This window comes from Hylobates moloch, unplaced genomic scaffold (assembly GCF_009828535.3).
Source record: "Hylobates moloch isolate HMO894 unplaced genomic scaffold, HMol_V3 SCAFFOLD_12, whole genome shotgun sequence".
NCBI lineage: Eukaryota > Metazoa > Chordata > Mammalia > Primates > Hylobatidae > Hylobates > Hylobates moloch.
Window position 1 is genome coordinate 29,473,740 of NW_026652287.1, and position 21,004 is coordinate 29,494,743.

General features: G+C 40.9%; 1 protein-coding gene across 4 annotated transcripts in view; it reads left to right on the plus strand.

Annotated features, from left to right (window-relative positions):
* Positions 1-468: 468 nt before the first annotated feature.
* Positions 469-21,004, plus strand: part of CUNH12orf42 (chromosome unknown C12orf42 homolog) — a 222,365-nt gene continuing 201,829 nt past the window's right edge. For 2 of the 4 annotated variants that reach the window (XM_058425344.1, XM_058425341.1), the window contains exons 1-2: positions 934-1,145; positions 12,198-12,308. The gene's annotated coding sequence lies outside the window, so the exon portion shown is untranslated. Of the gene's footprint in view, positions 549-933; positions 1,146-12,197; positions 12,309-21,004 lie in introns of those variants that run through there. The other 2 variants (XM_058425342.1, XM_058425340.1) reach the window with 2 other exon arrangements.

The window sequence follows — 21,004 nt, forward strand, 5'->3', positions numbered from 1 at the left end:
AATTTTAGGACCCTTTTTGATCACAACTCAGGATGTGGCAGGGTTTATAAAAAGAAAAAAAGATTAAAAATGGAAGCTTAAACTCTCTACACCGCTGCCCAGCCTAAAAGTTAGCTGCCACATTATTTTTAATGTCATCAAGAAACTCTCTTGTGGGGAATACATACATATCAATTTTCATTGCGGAGAAAGACGATTTTAGGACTAGGTTACAGATCCTTCAATTTAGAGGAGTTGAACTTGATGGATTCTGCCTCATTAGTCTTACAGTGATGTTTCCCCCCCTTTTCTTTGAGAAATATGTCCCCTGGAATTGTTGGGCAATGTGGGAAAATATTGTGACAAACATTCCTGTTTATGTGTGTCATGGGGGCGACTGTTTTGTTTGCATCGCTTCTTGCCTCTGCCCCTCCTTTTCATGGTCAGCAGTTCCCTGACAGCTCAGATTCCTCTGCTGACATCTGTTATAATGAGAGCTCTGGCGGGAATAGATTTGCAAAATGATGGGCTCACAATAGGACAGAGCTGTTCCCCAAACTTTCCTTGAGGTAAGCAGATGGGGTCTGAAAATAGAGCATTTGAACCGATTAGGTCTAGGTGAACGAATTTATTCAGCACACACTGAAGAGTGATTCTACACCCAGCTTCTTTCCCTATCTCCTTCACCCCTCACCTCCCCCATCCCACCAATAGGAGGGTTTCCGATGGCGTGGGTTTTTTCCCCCCTGAACACTTGCCGGGAGACAGGCCCTTCCAGTTCCTAAAGCAGAAGCATGCTGGGTATTTACCCTGTGCCAACCGTCTGAACAACAGAGAAAACCCACCCCTCATGCCTCATAATGAGAAGCTGGGGCAACACATGGGGCTTTCCCACTCGTCACAAATGATGGCTGTTTGTGCTAGTTAACCTTTTCTAAGCCTGGGTCAGCTCGTGCTGGGAGGCAGGGGCGATCTGGAGAGAGTGAAAGTCTGGCAGACCCCAAAGTCTCCAGCATGCCTTGGCCCCCAGCACACGCCACCGCCTTTGCAGAATACCAAACGATCCCGCATCACGCTCTTCATAAGTCAGCCAGGCTCCATGTGCAGCTGACAGTTCGGATTCCAGAGGAGAACTGCCTCCAGGAACACTCTGCAGATACTTCCTGGTAACTTTTCTTTTCTGGCACAGCTTACCTTCTCTTTTCAGAGGAATCTCTAAAAAAGGATGAAATGGAAATTTTCCCATCCTGGGCCTTATTATTTTCAGCAATCTCCACTAGCTGTGTAAAGAGAAGACTTCTTTGTACTTTCAAAGCCTAAAGTCAAGTCAGTAATACACATTTTAATAACTTGTGCCTTAAGCGTATTGACTGAAGCAAAATGAAGACAGGGTGATTAAGAAATACACTCCTAAGCCCCATTCTTTTGGTATCTGGGGAGAATTCTGAAAGTGTCATGGGGGAAAGCTATCTAATGAAGTATGGGGGAGGAAAGGCAGCTAAAAGGGAAATTTTGGAAATCTCTTTGGGGGTGAGGGAAACAGAAATTTAAAAATGATGAAAATTCAAAGCCCAAGTGAGGGGTTGATTTTGTCTCACCATTGAAATAGCCAAACCTCATAAAAGGAATCAGATGTTGCAAATTGCAGGTTGAAATGATCAGTGGAAATGCATTTATCACAGCTGCCAGGTTTCTGAAGAGCAGAACTCATACCCTGTAACACACTCCAGAGAGACCCGAACAGTCTGTAGAGCTCAAATTCTCAAATCCCGCCATCCCTGACTATCTCCTGCTGCCAGCCCAGACCTGTGGATGATTGTGCTAATTCAACACCATCTGCTTATAAGGTGGTATTGTTCAGAATGGTGTGTTTATGTGGCAACGGGTATACTGAGAAGGGAGGAGGAGCCGACGCACAGTTGAAATAGTTCATTAACCACAAAAGCAGTTAGCTGTGAGAAGCTCTAATGCAGAGCTGCTACAGCATTTACAGGAATAGACAAAGTCTAACATTTCAGGCATTACATGCTGAGGAAATCCACCTTTGAGTTATATCCTTGCTTATTTAAAAGCAATCCTATGGGATCCCTTAGAATTTACTATTCGTGGCTATTAATAGTGGTAAAGAGAGGAGTAAAATAAGTGAACACAAAGGTTGAGATCTTGTGCTACTATTCATTGTGATGATTTGACACCAGATGCCGATACGTGGATAGGATTCACCCCTATTTTTAAGTCATGCTCAGGCACCTGGAGGATGGGCATTTATTGGTTTTCATGGTATAGTTTACAATGGTGTTTTTGTTGTTGTTGTTGGTTTTTCTTTGGTGCACACTCTTATACTACTTTGGAAACACTGAATGGTAGAAACAACATGGGTTCAGGGACCAAAAAGTTTGAATCTCTGCGCTACCACTCACTGCCTGTGTGATTTTGAACATGTTTCTGAAATTCTCTGAGCCTTGGTTTCCTCATTGTCTAAAACATGGACAATACTTGTCCCAAACAGTTATTAGAGGATTAGGCAGAAGAATCTCTGTGAAAGCATCCAGTGTAGTATTTGGCACAAAGTGGATGTCTTCGTTTGGTGTTGCTATAAAGGAATACTGGAAACTGGGTAATTTTTATAAGGAAAAAAATTCAAATTTATTTGGCTCGTGATTTTGATGTCTGGAAAAGTTCTAGATTGGGCATCTGGTGAGGGCCTCAGGTGGCTTCTATTCATGGCAGAAGGCGAAGGGGAGCTGGCATGCAGAGAGAGCACAGGGTGAGGGAGGAGGCAAGAGAGAGGAGGGGTTGCTGCCTGACTCTTTTTAACAGCCAACTCTCTGGAGAACTAACAGAGCTAGAACTCCGTCACCACACACCGAGTGAGTGGGCACTAATCTATTCATGAGGGGTCCCCCTCCATGACCCAAAATCCTCCCAATAGGCCCCACCTCCAACATTAGGGATCAAGTTTCAACATGAGACTTAGAGGGGACAAACATCCAAACTATAGCATCAGGCAAATGAATTTTCCCTTGACTATAGTCTCTTTCATGCTAATTCACGGCTCAAATACTACTTGTAAGCTATATGACACTAGTTGGACCTAATTGAAATTTGTCTGTTGCTTTCTCCATTTTTTTCTTGTATCTGTGTCTTCATCTTCTCTTCCTGGCTTCTTTCGTGAGCAGAAAGATATCTATATCTATATATCTATATCTATATATCTATATCTATATATCTATATCTATATCCATATCTATCTCTATGTTTGGCATTTGTTAAATGTTCCATTTCTTTTACCATTCATTCATTGATTCATTCATCCCATGAAATCTGTTATGTGCCTATAATAAGCCAGTATTGCAAAAGAAGTATAACTAAAGTCTATATTTTCTGGGAGTTGACAATTTGGGGATAGAAAATATGATAGCTGCCTTCAAAATCTGAATGCCTGTTGTGAAAATTATGAGTAATTAATGGGGCAAGGACCCTGTTTTACTTATCCCATTGTCTAAACCCAGAGCTCAGTCCAGACATGCCTTCACTGTATAAATTTAAAAGTTAAAGAACAGAGATGAGATGATATTTGCTTAGTGTGTAGAAGTAGGAGCAGTTGATAACAAACACTGGATTTCATATCAGCATAAACAAATTCTAACATTGTGAAGGCATGTGGTCTCTCTTGATGAGGGGTGAAATCCTAGCCATGGGTGGTTCAGGTTCTGGCCCCCTGAGAGATGTGGAGGAGAGGCTGCAAGCCTAACTGGGAATTTATGGTCCCTTCAGAGACAGCTGCATAGCTATGTGTTTGTAGGCTTGAAATACTGATTGTATCAGGAAGGAAGGAACAGGAAGTACCAGAAAGGAAGAGAAAACCCTACTCATGAGAGCGTGAACAATAAGAGGATGTATTAGCTCATCAACAATATGTCAGAATGAGGGAAACTCCAAGTTGGTTTCTGTAGAAGCTCTATAATGTTGACAAGCACCTAGTGGGCACTAATCTATTCATGAGGGGTCTGTCTCCGTGACCCAAACTCCTCCCATTAGGCCCCACCTCCAACATTAGGGATCAAATTTCAACATGAGATTTGGAGGGGACAAATGACAAGATTCCTTCCATCTTGTCATTCTGTAGTCTTTAGCATTTTTCCCTCAGAGTAACCCCCTCGTGCTTACAAGATGGCTGCCACAGATCCAGCTCTCAAGCGCAGACATGTTCATGTCCAGAGGCAGAAAAGAAACCATTTCTTTCTGAAATTTTTTTGATAAGGAAATCTTTCTCAGAAGCCTTTCAGCAGACTTGCCTCCCATTTCATTGCCCAAATTACAACGTATACCGAAGTTAACCAATCCCTGACAAGAAGAAGAGGACAAGCCTATAAGCTGCCAGAAGTCAGTTGGGTTCTCTAAGTAAGAAAGAAGAAAAGTAGCTGCTGTTGAATGGGAACCACTAATGCCAAATACAGACAGCCTGTTGCAATGAAGAAAGCATGAGTTTGGGTTCTGTTCTACTGTTCGGTAGCTGTGTGATCTTGAGTGTACCAGTCTGCTCAGGCTGCCATAACAAAATACTGTACATTGGGAAGCTTCAACAATAGAAATTTATTTTCTCAAAGCTGTGGAGGCTAGCAGTCCCAGATTGAAATGCCACCTGATTCAGTTCTTGCTGAGGGCTCTTTTTCTTGCCTTGTTAACAGCTTTCTTTTCCCCGTGTCTTCACATGGGCTTTTTCTGTGCACGTGGAGAGGGAGCATGTCAGGATTGAGCTTTCTGGTGCTTAATGATTTCCTTGCTCCAAACATAGTCACATTGGGGGTTAGGGCTTGAACATATGAATTTTGGGGAAATACAATTCAGTCCATAGTATTGGGAATATTACTTAACCTTTCTAAGCCTTTCTTTCTTATCTCTGCAAATGGGACTAATCATATACACCTCCTAGTGCTCTCCTGGGGATACAATAAAATAATGACACATATGCTCAAACTTACCCCAAAGCTTTGAGTTACATTAGTTTACATTTTGTTCTTTTCACTCTATCAACTAAAACCAGACAACTCATGCAATGATAGAAACTTTGCCAAATCACATGGCTTTCCATAGTGCATATTGATTTTAAGAATTGAGTTCTGGTTTCTGACAACCGGAGTAGCTTAAATATGCTTAGAAAAAGCAAATAATGCTTTATTTGCCTGAAGTAATCTTATTATTTCTTCTCAAAGTTAATGTGGTAATTTTATTACAAAAATATTATTATGGATTCCCTATCATTCTTTCTTGAGGATTAAATGGAATAAAATGGAAAGCTCTGAACGGTTGAAAGATAAAACACACCTGGGTGATTGGTTTCTTGCAACTAGCAGAGATGCTTAAGAGAGCAGCGTCTGAAGGCAGATTTTGTTTTGTTTTGTTTTTTTGAGAGAGAACTTCACCCTTTTTCCCAGGCTGGAGTGCAGTGGTGAAATCTTGGCTCACTGCAACCTCCGCCTTCCGGTTTCAAGCAATTCTCCTGCCTCAGCCTCCAAGTAGCTGGGATTACAGGTGCCCGCCACCATGCCCAGCTAATTTTTGTATTTTTAGTAGAGATGGGGTTTCACCTTGTTGGCCAGGCTGGTCTCGAATTCCTGACCTCGTGATTCACCTGTCTTGGCCTCTCAAAGTGCTGGGATTACAGGCGTGAGCCACCGTGCCTGGCCTGGCAGATTGTTTTTACTGGATGCATCATATTGACAAAATTATTTGACTGCTGTAGGTGTCAGTTTTCTCATTTGTAAAGTTGTAATAATAATACTTTAATTATAATAATATTGATAATTATAATATTTTGCTAATGGGGTTACTACAATTAATTATAATAATACTGTTAATAATAATATTTTACCTCAGGGGGTTGCTATGATGATAACTCGGGTTAATATACATGAAGTGCTTGGATCAGTGCCAAGCTTGATCCATCATCACCATCATCAACATCACATCATCCACAAATAACACTCTATGAAACAACCTGTAGCCAAATCTTTGCATTCATTGCGATGGATTCCTAAAGGAGCTAAATTGCGGGGTCACAGGCATTTGTCACTCAGCTTCTTTAAGACTCAAGAATTTCAGGTGTGGTGGCCATGTCTGTAATCCTACTACTTTGGGAAGCAGAGGCAAGAGGATCACTTGAGTCCAGGAGTTCAAGACCAGCCTGGGCAACATAGTGAGACCTCCCCCTGCCCAATCTCTATAAAAAATAAAAGAAAATTAGCTGGGTCTGGTGGCACATGCCTGTAGTCCCAGTTACTTGGAAGGCTGAGGCAGGGTGATCACATGAGCCCAGGAGGTTGAGGCTGCAGTGAGCCGAGATTGCGCCACTGCACTGCAGCCTGGGTGACAGAGCAAGATCCTGTCTCAAACAAAACAAAACAAACAAAAATGTCTCCCCAGACCTGCCCCCCCCCCAAAAAAAAAACAAACCTAAAAAGAACAACTTCCAATTTAGCTGGGCCAGCCATGTTTTGTGACAACATTGCTTGGAGTCAGAAGATAACTCTGATCAAAACCAGCTGCAGGTCCTGTGATGCTGAACTTCTCTTGTCACTGTGATATCACAAGCATGCCTGAAAGTGCTTCCTGGAGGTGTCCTGTAACTGTCTTGGCACTTATGTGCAGTCTATCTGTTGATGGACCTCAGAAAACTACCTACGTTCTGCCCCTTAGCAGCTATTCATCATGGGCTACCTTGCCAGGGAATGAATGGCCCAGGGCATTGTGACAGATCAATTTACTTAATGGATTACATATTTCAAATAACTTGAAGTTGATTTGGTCCAGCCTGACTGTATTACTGGGCTGATCATCGTTCTGATAAATGACAAGGTTGCTGGGTTTGTTCCCTGGTGGTATTTTACAGGGAGAACTTGCCCAGGGTTTAGCTGTGCTTGGTGCTAATGGAGAAGGCACGTGGAGCCTTGGGAAGCAGGTCTCTCTGGTTTTGGAACACAAAGGACACACACAGAAAACCTGACCAGGCACTTTTTTTTTTTTTTTTTTGCCACCTCTGTGTGCCTCAAGGCAGCGTGGCTGGAAACGATGGGAATCTGTTCTTGCCAACTCTTTGATTCCTCCTTATAGGATCAAGCTCTCTTCCCTGGCAGAAGGATGAAATTGGGGCAGCTGGAAAGACTCAAATAACTGAGCTTGTCTCCCCTTTAATCTTTCTTTGTAGGTGAACTAGAGGCCAGAGAACAAACAGGTGATAAAACAGTGAGAAATCCTTGCAAAAGGATAGGCAGAACGCGTCTTAGGGGCTGTGAAAAAAAGCTAAAGAAGGTCAGATTCTGTTACACGTTAAACCCACTTAAGCTGAGCAAGAAGAAGAATTGAATTAAACTGGCAGAAGGAAAATTTTTCCAGGAGCAAGGGTTGGATAATGACTATGCTTTACCCAAAGTGCACAGCACTTGGCATGTCCCTACACGTCACCAACATGCCTATTCAGTGAGTGAATGATGGTGACAGGAAGGGATCACAGGCCTCCATCCTGATCTTAGCTCCAACACTTATCTCTATGGTCTTGGGCAAGTTCCCTACACATTCTGAATCTGTTTTCTTACTTTTAAAGGGGAACTAATAATACCTCTTTTATGGGGTTGTTGAAAGGTTTAAGATATATATATATATATGAAAGTGATTCTCATATTCCAAAAGTTCTACAACACCTGTTTTAAGTGATATGAAAATAAAACAATGCTGTAATTGCTTAATGATAGCTTCTAAACACCGAGTGTCTATATATAGACACTACATATATATACATATATAGAGTATATATACGTATATATACACACATCTATATATAGACACTCATATATATGTAGTGTCTATATACAGACACTATATATAAACACTATATATATATAGACACTTGACGTTTAGAATCTATCATTAAGCAACTACAGCATTGTTTTATTTTAATATCACTTAAAACAGGTGTTATAAAACTTTTGGAATATGAGGATACCTTTCTAATGTTAATGTAATTTGCAGATACCCTTTAAACGAGGATACTATTATTGATAGAGAAGATATATAATGGCCAAAAGCTATAAAAAATCAGTAACATTTTTAGAATGAGTTTTTATTTGATGAATTGAAACAGCATGTATACACATAGGCTGTCTAAAGAAATGATGAGACATTTATTCCCTCTCCAGACAAGGTACAGTGTTTATATAAATTATTTTGAGCTCCCACAATAGCTCCATAGACCCCCAAGTGACTGGGACCTACTAGTCCAAAAGGATTAAATTCTAACTGTAGATGAGCATCTTTAAAAGAGAGGGCTCATTTATCTTAGCTATTGATATTAAGCTAAGTTAGATGTAGCAGATGGCCTTGCTGCACAGAGATGGCCCTTCAGACTGACATCATTCAATCTTGGGATTGTTTTTCCCTCCTTGGGACTTCTAGGTTTGTGCTTACTAGCCACAGAGCATGCTAGACACTGTCTCCTTCCATAATCCTGTAACAATGGGACTTGTTTCCAGGCTGACCTGTTGAGTCTAGCAGAGTAGCCTCTGACTGTGGAAGTTTGGTTCCCCTGTGTAATTTCTTCTGCCATCAAAACCATTGTGGACTTGCATCTAAGTAGAGTCTGAGATGAGGACTTGTTTGCAGGCAATATATTTTGGGAAGTAATTTCAAGGTGCAGGGAGTGAAAGCCCATCCAAGGGTGTGTTATTAGCTGGTTACTGTTGAAGGCAATAGGAACACAATCCTGTTGGGGACTCTCTGAAGAGCTGTGCAGAATATACCTCGAAATAGTCTCCTGAGACATGAAAGAGGGGGGCATTCTAAAAATCAGCTCCCATATCCCAATGGTCGAGGAGTGCCCTATGGAATGTTATCTCCCTTTTCCTTCCAGGTTTGCACGTGTGTCTGGGTGACTGGCTGGGGCTGTGCTGGAGAGCCATGAGAGATGTGGATGCTGTTGAGGTGCAAAGTTGCCAAATGGCTCCGGGCATAGCTGGTGTTACAGGGAGGGCTGGGACAAAAAGCCCAGCTGTATTAGTCCATTCACATGTTGCTAATAAAGACATACCCAAGACTGGGTAATTTGTAAAGGAAAGAGCTTTGATGGACTCACAGTTCCACATGGCTGGGGAGGCCTCACAATCATGGTGGAAGATAAAGGAAGAACAACCGATGCCTTACCTGGTGGCAGGCAAGAGAGAATGAGAGCCAAGCGAAAGGGGAAACCCTTTATATAGCCATTGGATCTCGTGAGACTTATTCACTACCATGAGAAAAGTATGGGGGAAACAGCCCCCATGATTCAATTGTCTCCACCTGACCCTGCCCTTGACATGTGGGGATTATTGCAATTCAAGGTGAGATTTGGGTGGGGACACAGCCAAACCATATCACCAGCCAAGGAAACAGGAGGTGCACAAAAGGTGTCAACCAGGAGACAAAGCACAACTGAGGGGAGACAGAATTAAGGATCAGGTCTGGTTATCCATTAATGTCTTTTGAGCACAACTCTGTGCTGTTAATATATCGACTTAGGCACATTTAAATTTTAGAGTTTATTTTAGCAGACAGCAATTCATAAATCAGGCAGCACCAAACTGCAACTGGTCGGGGCTCCACTGAGGGGGAGAGGGGAAAACTTTTATGGGGTGTTAGTGGAAGCAAGACAAAGACGATATTTCATTGACTAAAGTAGAAAGTCCCTAGTTAGATGTTAGTGGGTGGTTTCTCTTTTTTAAAAATTAAATTAAATTTTAAGTTCTAAGATACTTGTGCAGGACGTGCAGGTTTGTTACATAGGTAAACGTGAGCCTTGGTGGTTTGCTGCACCTATCAACCCGTCACCTAGGTATTAAGCCCCACATGCATTAGCTATTTATTCTGATGCTCTCCCTCCCACCACTCGCCCCAACAAGCCCTAGTGTGTGTTGTTCACCTCCCTATGCCCATGTATTCTCCTTGTTCAGCTCCCACTTATAAGTGAGAACATGTGGTGTTTGGTTTTCTGTTCCTGTGGTAGTTTGCTGAGGATAATGGCTTCAAGCTCCATCCATGTTCCTGCAAAGGACATGATCTCGCTTTTTTAAATGGCTGCATAGTATTCCATGGCACCTCTTAATCCAGTCTATAATTCATGGCCATTTGGATTGATTCCATGTCTTTGCTCTTGTAAATAGTGACGCAATGATTGGTTAAGTTTGTTTTGTTTTCCTAGGCTATGACTATTCCACTCTGAGTTCAGTTTTAGTTGGAACTCAAGGTGCTGGAGCCATCTCAGACTAATGGTCCCTGAATTAATTATTTCCACAGTGCCATACGTTGCGTTAGCTGCTGGAGCTGAAAAGTTTAATGCAGCACAGAGCATGCCATATCCTACAACCTATAGTACATAGAGCATGACGACATGGCAAAATAAAGGTGTTTACTGTCTAGGAAGGAGACAAGCACTATAGTAGATGTCAGCATAAAAGCCTCTCACAACTTGGAAGGGAGTGACTAATTCCTTCTGGAGTTTTGGGGGAAGGCTTCACAATGAAGGCAATAAATAATTAATTTGGGTCTTGAAGTATGAATAGGAGTCCCTCATGTAGTAACAGGGAGGCAGGACATTCACAAAAGAGAGAGACAGATGAGTGTCTGGACTGGGCATGCCCATGAAGTCTTCACAGTTCCATTTTTTTCCTTAGTAGCTTCTGGCTCAGGCCATTATTTCAGTTAAGTTTTTGTTAGTTTTATTTTATTTTTCTTTATGTTTTTGAGACAGAGTCTGACTGTCGCCTGGGCTGGAGTGCAGTGATGTAATCATAGCTCACTGCAGTTGTGAATTCCTGGCCTTAAGTTATACTCCTTCCTCAATCCCCAACGACTAATTTTAAAAAGATTTTGTTGTTGTTGTTAGGGGAAGAGGTCTTATTATGTTGCCCAGGCTGGTCTCAAACTTCTGGCCTCAAGCCATCCTCCAACTTGGGACTCTCAAAGTTCTGGGATTACAGGCATGAGCCACTGCACTTGACTTTTATTTTTTTAAATAATAAAAAATAGATATGCTGGGAGGAGTGTATATTATAAGGTTACATTTAGGTAAACAGAGGGATCACACAGGAGGTATTTCACAGGCCAGGCTGATGATCTCAACACTCTGCCCCTGGGGTCCCAATAGAGTGAAATTGCCCCGTCACCCCTCTCTCCTAATCTCCTCACGTGGGACTACATGTGCCCAGGAGTTGTGGGTAGTTTGTTCCCTTATAAGGGGATACAGGCACACCACACATCATGGCTTTCCCTCTTCTATGACCACCTATTCTGAGTCTTGTGGATCATTCATATTCACTGCTCACCCTCCACGCTAGTCAAGTGGGACTTCTTTGTCACTTTGAGGAATGCCTGTGGCCACTCCAGCATTTGCCTCATCCCTGTTTGCATCCAGACATCCGCCTGTGGTGCCCATCTCCTTCCATCACCAGAGTCCAATATCCTTTGTCTTCTTCCCTCCTCTTTCTGTAAAATTGCTCTCAGGATGAGACCTCACAACCACCACTTCCATCTCAACATGGGTTATTCAGATCCATGACCTTTTCAGCCTCATTCCTCATGGCTGGATTCTGGCATTTCCTGACTCCAGTCATCTGTGGGGAGATGTATGTGGGTGGGTGGCTGGGAGGAATTTGTGTCTGGAAGTGGGTTGGAGAGGTAGATGGAGGGGTGAGGGGCTTCCTAGGACCATGAAAATGACATGGATAGGCAGCCTCTTTCTCCATTAAAGCACAAGGCCATGTTCTTATGTTTTTTTATGTATAGGCCTGATATTTATTGTTTGCTTATTGTAGTCCAGGTTTGTGCCCCCTTTCCAAAAATGTCATCACATTAACTAGATGAGAAGTACACCATTCTATTCTGTGGATGAGGAAATAGGCCTATAGAGTTAAGTAATTTGTCCAATATTACATAATTTCTAGGTGCTGAACCAAGATTCCATTCCAGGCAGTAAAAACATATCTGTTGAGATGAATTAAATTACTGTCTGCTTAGTACATGGTACTAAGTATCTAGTAAAGTGAACTTGGTGCTTTGTAACATAATATGAAGTGTAGACTTTAAATCAGCTCTCAACACATGACTAATGTATTCTTCTATTTTCATACTGTTATAAAGAACTGCTCGAGATTGGGTGATTTATAAAGGTAAATGGTTTAATTGATTCACAGTTCAGCATGGCTGGCAAGGCCTCAGGAAACTTACAATCATGGCAGAAGATGAAGAGAAAGTAAGGCACCTTCTTTACAAGGTGGCAGAAAGGAGAAGTGCCAAGCAAAAGGGTAAGAACCCCTTATGAAACCATCAAATCTCATAAGAACTCACTCACTATCATGAGAACAGCATGAGGGAAAACACCTCCATGATTCAATCACCTCCACCTGGTGTCTCCCTTGACTTGTGGGGATTACGGGGATTACAATTCAAGGTGAGATTTGGCTGGAACACAAAGCCTAACCATATCAACTAAATGCGGAGTCTGGATTTCAGAAGGGATTTAGATTCAGATCCAGATTTTTATTTCTTAGTAGTTGTGTGATCTTGAGTACATTATTTAAATAAACCTCATATTGTAAAGATGGGAAGTAGGATGTAAAAGGAATAATAAAGAGATCAGGATGCCTGGAAGGGAAGGTTTGGATAGAAGAAATATGGATGAAAAAAGGTAGATTGGAATTCATAGAGGGTTTTTGTCATTTGTGGCTGCCTGCTATGTTTGAACATTTCTCTGTACAATGTGAAAGTTTCTAACTTTATATGTCCTTTTCAAGGTTGAGGGCAAAAACACATCTCTGGACTCCCTTGCACCTGGGATGCAGGTGTGTGGCTTAGGTTCTGCCAGTTGGGACCACCCATATAAGACTTGATTCAGAGGATAAAAATGTCATTACATGTGGGAGCTGGCCCTACCTAAATGAGAGTCAGTCTTCTGGGCATGGTGGGGGCAATGGTGTCCGCTTCATCTGGGGCATTGGCAGAAGAGTTTCTGGTGTCTAGTCCCAAAGAGGGTTGATGCTGAATGGTCGTGGTGGTGACATTTCACTAGAGAATCCAATGGGATGGCTTGGTTTCCTGGCTAAATGGCTTCAGGTTCTGGCTCCTTGGCCCTCAGATTCCATGAGCTACCTGGCTTCTTTTAATACATTCCTATTCTGCTTAAACTAGCCAAAATAGGCCGGGTGCGGTGGCTCACGCTTGTAATCCCAGCACTTTGGGAGGCCGAGGCGGGCGGATCACGATGTCAGGAGATCGAGACCGTGGTGAAACCTCGTCTCTACTAAAAAATACAAAAAAATTAGCCGGGCGTGGTGGCGGGCGCCTGTAGTCCCAGCTACTCAGAGAGGCTGAGGCAGGAGAATGGCGTGAACCCGTGAGGCGGAGCTTGCAGTGAGCCGAGATTGCGCCACTGCACTCCAGCCCGGGCGACAGAGCGAGACTCCATCTCAAGAAAAAAAAAACAAAAAACAAAAACAAACAAACAAAAAAAACTAGCCAAAATATATTCTGTTATTTGCAATCAAGAACTCTGACCATACATCAGTAGACTGCGGCAGGCCTGTGAGCCAACTGATGGCTTGAAGTTCAAAGTAACATCTGTGTATCTTCTCATGATTTACAATTTCTCTAACTCTTATATTCTGATAAACGAGTTTTAATTTCTGCTGGGCCTTCAGTGGCATTAAGATATTCCTACTGATTTTTGAATATTGCTCATTTTTTTTCACTTTCTGATTCACGATGTTAAAAACAACCAAAAATGGAGTTATAATCCATAAACATGCCAGTAATTTACGCACTCCTTTAGAAAAATTTTTTATTTTCTGTGGGTTTTCTTTCAAGTCTTAAAAATGTCCTCTGTGACTCTTTATAGTTTTATTCTTTTCTCTGAGCAGGGCCTTGCTAAAAGCCATCAATAAAAGCTAAATGCTGGAGATGGGAGGTTGATAACAGAGAAACATAAGAAACATACAATCCAGTTTGAGAAAAAAAGACATTCTCATTTAAAAAAAAATAATTCAAAGCATAGCTCAAGGCAATACACTTCCCAAAGGCCACCCTCTCTTGTACCACTGTGGTGTCTTTTAATAAAAAAAAAAATCAGAAGAGAAGTGTTGGTTCATCTAACTCTCCAACCACTCACCTAAAAAGGTCTAATTTAATTTGTGGCTCATCCATCAGGTGGTTCCTGCCACTCTTTGAACTTCAGGTGGAGTGACATTTCATGTTTGGCATCAGCAAAGGCATCTCAAAGGCCTTTACTATTTATTCTACCCAAATCTCATGAGTAAGTCATTCAGACTGCAGACTGCATGCTTCTCAATTCATGGTGCAGTTTCTGCAGGGATGTTGACTCACAGACGGAAGGGACAATGTGGATATGTAATTCTGATTAATTCCTAGACTCATTTGACTAGAGTCAGCAGAAAAGGCAAATTGTCTGCCTTACCCTGTAAGTGCTCAAGTATACAGGCTTGGATGTATATGTGTTTACAAAAAAACCAAAAACCAAAAACCAATACACAAAAAACACCTCTTTCCCTGTGTTTTATCCTATCCAGCTGCTCCATCCCATTGGTCTGTCTTACCATGTCACAAACTTGATTTTTTGCCAAAGTTATTCCTTATGTTGACATGTTACCACAGTGCAGAGAATAGTTTTAATGCACAGCCTAGTTTGAGCAGCCTTGTTTGATTCATGTCCTGGTCTTTCTCGGTAGTCCCTGTAATAGCTCTGAGGCAGGTGGTTTCCTTCCAGGATTTTGTTGCACTACGGTCTGTTCCTATGTTCAAAACTATGCAAGAACCCGTGCTCTCTATTATATCAGGTAGAAGACTGTTTGTATGATACCAATAACTATGTTTTCTTATTGCTTTTATCATTTGTTTACCTTCCTATTATAAAGTCCTTTTTTTTCTTCAGACATTTAAGCATGTTTGATATAGTTTGGCTCTGTGTCCCCACCCAAATCTCATCTCAAATTGTAATCCACATGTGTTAAGGGAGTGACCTGGTGGAAAGTGATTGGGTCATGGGGGCTGTTTCCCCTGTGCTGTTCTCATGATAGTGAGTGAGCTCTCATGAAATCTGATGGTTTTATAAGTGGTAGTTTCCCCTGCTTTTCTCTCTTCTGCTACCATGTAAGACATGCCTGCTTCCGCTTCAGCCATGATTGTTAAGTTTCCAGAGGCCTCTCCAGCCATGTGGAACTGTGAGTCAATTAAACCTCTTTTCTTTATAAATTACCAGGTCTTGGGTATTTCTTTATAGCAGTGTGAGAACAGACTAATACAATGTTTATAAAATGCTATTTGAACTTGAATATGTATCGTATGGTCTATGTTGCTTTCCATCAGGTTTACTCCTAAGTTATTTGTATATGGAATCTTTGTTTTAATCTCCTTTTGGGAAAATACTAATTTTTATAGAAACAAAATGAAAATTATCTCTTTCTGTTTGTTCATTTTAAATTAAGATAAAAACGACAAGTGATAGTGGCTTCTTTGAATGATTGACTAGCCACAGGCTGATTATATTATGTCCTTTAGTTATGATGATAAATATTAAATAGCACATCAAGTTATTAATTTCTCATATTTACAGATCCCCATCATGATTTTGTTGCAGTAATTTTAAAGAAGTATATCGAATTTTTGTTAAACCAAACTTCCAAGTACTATCTATACTACACTGTATCTCTCTAACCAAGCAAAAACCTCAGTCCAGCACGTGCATCTACTCTCATTCATCTTTCTTACACATGACATTAGCTAGAGTACAAATATATTATTTAGTTTTTCTCTAAGTGAAATCACCAGTGATTAAAAATCCTATTTGCCTTATAAAACGGACATTAACAGCCCTTCTTTCTTTTAAAAAATAGATTATTATTCTATTATTATAAACCATCATGTAAAATATTACATATGATAGCTTGCTTTCATGTTGCAGTGAAACATTTCTTTTTATTTAATGCAGTTTTGCACATACAACTCAGCATATATTTGAAAGTAGACAGTTTGAAAACATAATATTTGTAGTTCATTTTTTTGGAACAACCCCTTCTATGGCAGTTAAAGGCCTTGATTTGCACTTCACTGATGAGAGGCCAGAGCACTGAGGGATTTAGCTTTTCAAGCCTAGATTCAACTCCAATGTGCTGGAATGGAATACAAAGTACAGCTCTGCATTCATTATCACTTAATTATACAACTAGTTGGGTTTTCAAAGGAATTTTCCTCCCCAAAGCAAATCTGTGCCAGGTGCTTTTGTTTTCCTGAAATGACATTTTTATATTAAAACAATTTTGAAGTCTTCCTGTTGCAAACTCAGAAACATTCTTATGTCACTTTTTCCCTAAGGATCTCCTGCTTTGATTTAAGAGCACAGGCCACTATGCATTTTTTTTTTTACCTCAAGTTGTTCATAAATGCAAAACAGCAACTATATTTTTTGCCTTTTAAATGATTCACCAAAAAGGAAGACAATTCAACTCAGTTTGTGCTTCTCTGATTTTATATTTATTGCAAGTTTAAGAAAAATGAAATCTGAGAACAATGAATATTTACATTAATATAGGGGTTTTCAACCTCAACACTATTGATAGTTGGAGCTGGATAATTCTTTGTTATGTGGGGTGTCTCGTGCATTACAGGATGTTTAGCAGCATCCCTGGCCTCTACCCATTAGATGCCAGTGTCACTCTCCCCGCTTTCCACCCCATACCAGTCGTGACAGCCACAAAGTTTCCTTGACATTGCCAATTATCTCAGGGTAAGGGTAGGGGGCAAAATGGTCTCTAACAATTGAGAACCACTATGAGGGACTAAACTAATAATTATTTGTGTGCTATCGTCTTGAACTCCTCTATATGTATATTTGGGAATTCAGTTCATTTTAATTCATATCGCGGACTTCTAATCGCCAATTTGGATTTAGAGGCTTTTATACTATTTATCTTGTATAGAATTGTCAGAGCAACATCTCTCAGCTTTGGTTCTTGCCCCCAGACAATACCCAGTGAACTGTTTTCTGTGCAACAGCTATAGTGTTCTTTTAAAAAGTCAGATCATATCTTTCCTCTGTTCAAAAGCCTCCAGTGGTGCCACTTTACTCAGAGTAAAAGCCAAAGTTCTTACGATGTCTACAAGGCCCTGAAGGATCTGACTTTGTCTGCCATACTCCTTCCCCATGGGGCCCCAGTCACATTAGTCTTGGTGTTCCTAGGCCCTGCCCTCCACACTTGTACCCTGGAGCTTTCGCATTAGCTCTTCCCTCTTCCAGGAACATGGTTCCCTCAGAGAGCTGCATCCATCTTGCAATTTCTTCCAGTTCCTGCTCAAATGCTGCCTTTTCAGAGAGGTCTCCCCTGTCAACCCATCTGATATGGTTTGGCTGTGTCCCATCCAAATCTCATCTTGAATTGTAGTTCCCACAATCCCCACATGTTGAGGGAAGGACCAGGTGGAGATAATTGAATCATAAGGGCGGTTTCCCCCATCCTGTTCTTGTGAAAGTGAGTGAGTTCTCATGAGAGCTGATCGTTTTATAAGGGGCTTCCCCCTTCACTGGGCTCTCATTCTTCTCCTTCCTGCAGCCGTGTGATAAAGGACATATTTACTTCCTTTTCTGCCATGATTGTAAGTATCCTGAGGCCTCCCCAGCTATGCTGAACTGTGAGTCAGTTAAACCTCTTTCCTTTATAAATTACCTAGTCTCAGTTTTGTCTTTATTCACAACGTGAGAATGGATTAATGCACCATCCTTTACTCTCTATTCCCTTTATCCTTTTTATTTTTCTCCAAAACACTTGTTACCACAAAGCATAGCATATACTTGTTTTTTTTTTTTTTTTAGTTTTCCTCACTGAAATGCATGCACCAGAAGGCAGACACTGCTCTTGTTAATGGCTATGTCCCAGTGCCTGGCACATTCATTTGTCCAGCATGTATTTGTTGTTCAATAAACACTTGTTGAAGGATTGAATACTTTTTCTGTTAAATAAATCTAGTTCAAGTGGGGCTTAATTCTCAGTCTTAACTTTTTTTCCCCAGTTAGAGTCCTCCAGGTCCAGAGATGGACTATAACCTGTCCTCAGAGAAAGACCTCATTTTCTAATCTGAGAGTGAAAGCTTTTTCTGTTTTTGGTTGAGAGGAAGGCTGATCATAAAGTTTGGTTGTATTAATCAGACTTTTTCATTTGCAAGAGACAGAAAATCCAACTCAGACAGGCTTAAGCAAAGAGGGGAGTATTTGTTCATATAACTAAAATCCAGTGATCTATCTGGCTTTAGACATGGCTGGACTAGCTGTGAAGTCATATTCTTAAGGATTTTTTTTCTTTTTTTCTTAGCTCTACTTCTTTTCCTGTGGCTCCATTCTCTTTCCATATTATGGCAAAAATGGCCAAATAGAGCTATAGGTTTTCCTTCTACCAGCAAATCCTACAGAAAGAGAGCTCTTTTCCCCTAGGGTTCCTGCAAACATTCTGACTCTCCTTGGCCTGGCTGGGGTCACAGGTCCTTCTCTGAACCATTTACAGTGCCAGCTCTGGAACACCTGCCTCATTGGAGCCACAGGAACTGACACTGGAGGGGGAGCATTTCTCCAAGGGAATATCAGCAAGCTTTTTACCTGAAGGAGGAGCAGTGAAATGCTGGGCTGGCAGAGGAGTGGGTGTCTACTATCTTTTTTTTTTTTTTTTTGATATGGAGTCTCACTCTGTTGCCCAGGCTGGAGTGCAATGGTGCAATCTCAGCTCACTGCAGCCTCTGCCTCCTGGGTTCCAGTGATTCTTCTGCCTCAGCCTCCAGGGTAGCTGGGATTACAGGCACCTGCCACCACGCCCGGCTAATTTCTGTATTTTTAGTAGAGACGGGGTTTCACCATGTTGGCCAGGATGGTCTCAATCTCCTGACCTCGTGATCCACCCGCCTTAGCTTCCCAAAGTGCTGGGATTACAGGCATGAACCACTGCACCCAGCCTACTCTCTTCTTAAGGATCAACTTCTCCCCTAACCACCACAACAGCAATCCTTACAAGTTCTCAACGTCTCATTGAAGGGCACACCATATGGGTCATGTTCTTTTTCTTGAAAAAAATTGATATACAATTTCTGCCCATTTTATGAGATATATGTGATATTACATGCATAGAATGTGAATGATTAATCAGGGTATTTAGGGTATCTATCACATTGAGTAGATATCATTTCTATGTGTCAGAAACATTTCAATCCTCTCTTCTAGCTATTTTGAAATACACAATACATTGTAACTAACAGTAGTCATCCTCCTCTGCTTTCCAACAAGATAACTTATTCCTTCTGTCTAACTGTATGTTTGTACCCATTAACCAATCTGTCTTTATTTTAACCCCCCACCCACCCACACACCCTTCACAGCCTCTGGTAACTATCATTCTACTGTCCACCTCCATGGAATCAATGATTTTTTAGTTCCCACATATGAGTGAGAACATGCAATAGTTGTCTTTCTGTGCACATAGACCATTTTCTATATTTCCTTAAAAGGAACCAAAATATCACTGGAAATGTATTGAGAAGGTGAGAATTTAATTTACCAGGACTTCTCAGGAGAGTAGGACAGTGATAGGAATAAAAATATGCCTACTCTATTTAGGAAGGGACCAAGACTCTCAAGGAGCAACCTCAAATATTAGCTTTCTTATTTCCCCAACTGCCTTCTAGGGAGAGTGGATTAGATTATCTTCAGGGCTTCTGTTTTAGTCAATTAAAGTGTAGCTCTCCAATACATAGGAGTGAAGATAGGGCTCTCCTGATTGTGTCCTTTGCTTACCCTGCCTAACACTTCCAAAAAGAAAAAAGTCAAAATTACATTTATATATTTAGGGACTTCATATAAATTTAAATAAGTGTGAAAATTTTAAGTATTTAAAGAATAGCAGTTTGAAGAGGTATCAAATCACTATCATATCAGGGATGTGCTATTATTAGTTGACTTGGAGGTGAGTGTGTCTCCACCTGGGCCTGCTTCTACTTTATTTTTTCAAGATGCACTAACAAGCCAGAGGCTCTTTTGAGTAATTGGATGCATTTATCTATGCTTCTAGAGAACATAGAGGTTGGGAGGAAGAGGGGTAAAAGGGGAGTTGAGCAGTGGAATAGGTCACTTTGGAATACCTTACACCCCGAAGGAAGATTAGAGTGTTTTTATAGTACAAGAACATTTTTTATACCTCAATTTCATGTGAATAGACACATGGTATACATATGCATGCATGATATATAACATGTATTTTATGCTGTAATTATAAATTATATAAATGTATACTATATAAGTTATATTAAATATAAACATAATTTTATCAACTATATAAAAAATATATGGTTTGTTTTTGTTCTCTTTTATTTGGACTTTCCAAATACCACTGGAATCCAATATAAAATCGTAAGACTAGCATGTTTTTTTTAAATCACTTTATTGACATATTATTACATACACAAAGCTGTGTGTATGTAATGTATACAACTTGGTGAGTTTGAAAAGACTAGCATCTTGGGTAAGTGAAATTCTCTTCTCTTCTCCAAAGCATCCCATCTTCTCCACCACTTTTTCTTGGAGGTTTTAAAAAGTCAGAACCTCATATGCATACTTCTTGAGAGTTAGAATGGTCAACCCTGTCCACTGGCTTCATGAGAAGAGGCTGGAATGGGAGCCTCCCACAACTTTCCAATATGGCCACACAATGTCTCCCAGTGACTAGTTTGGGGACCCTTGTCAAAGTGCAGTCTCTTAGTAGATGATGGGGCTGGACCTGATATGCATGGTCAGGATTAAAAATAGGATTGCAGCATGTGCAGCTGGGATTAAGAATGGGTGAAGAACTAAATTGCAGCCATTAAAGAAGGGGCAAGATATAAGATTGTCGATTTCCCATTGAAGTTTCATGTTCTCAAATATCTATGATCCGGCCTCTCTCTAACCCACACCACAAAG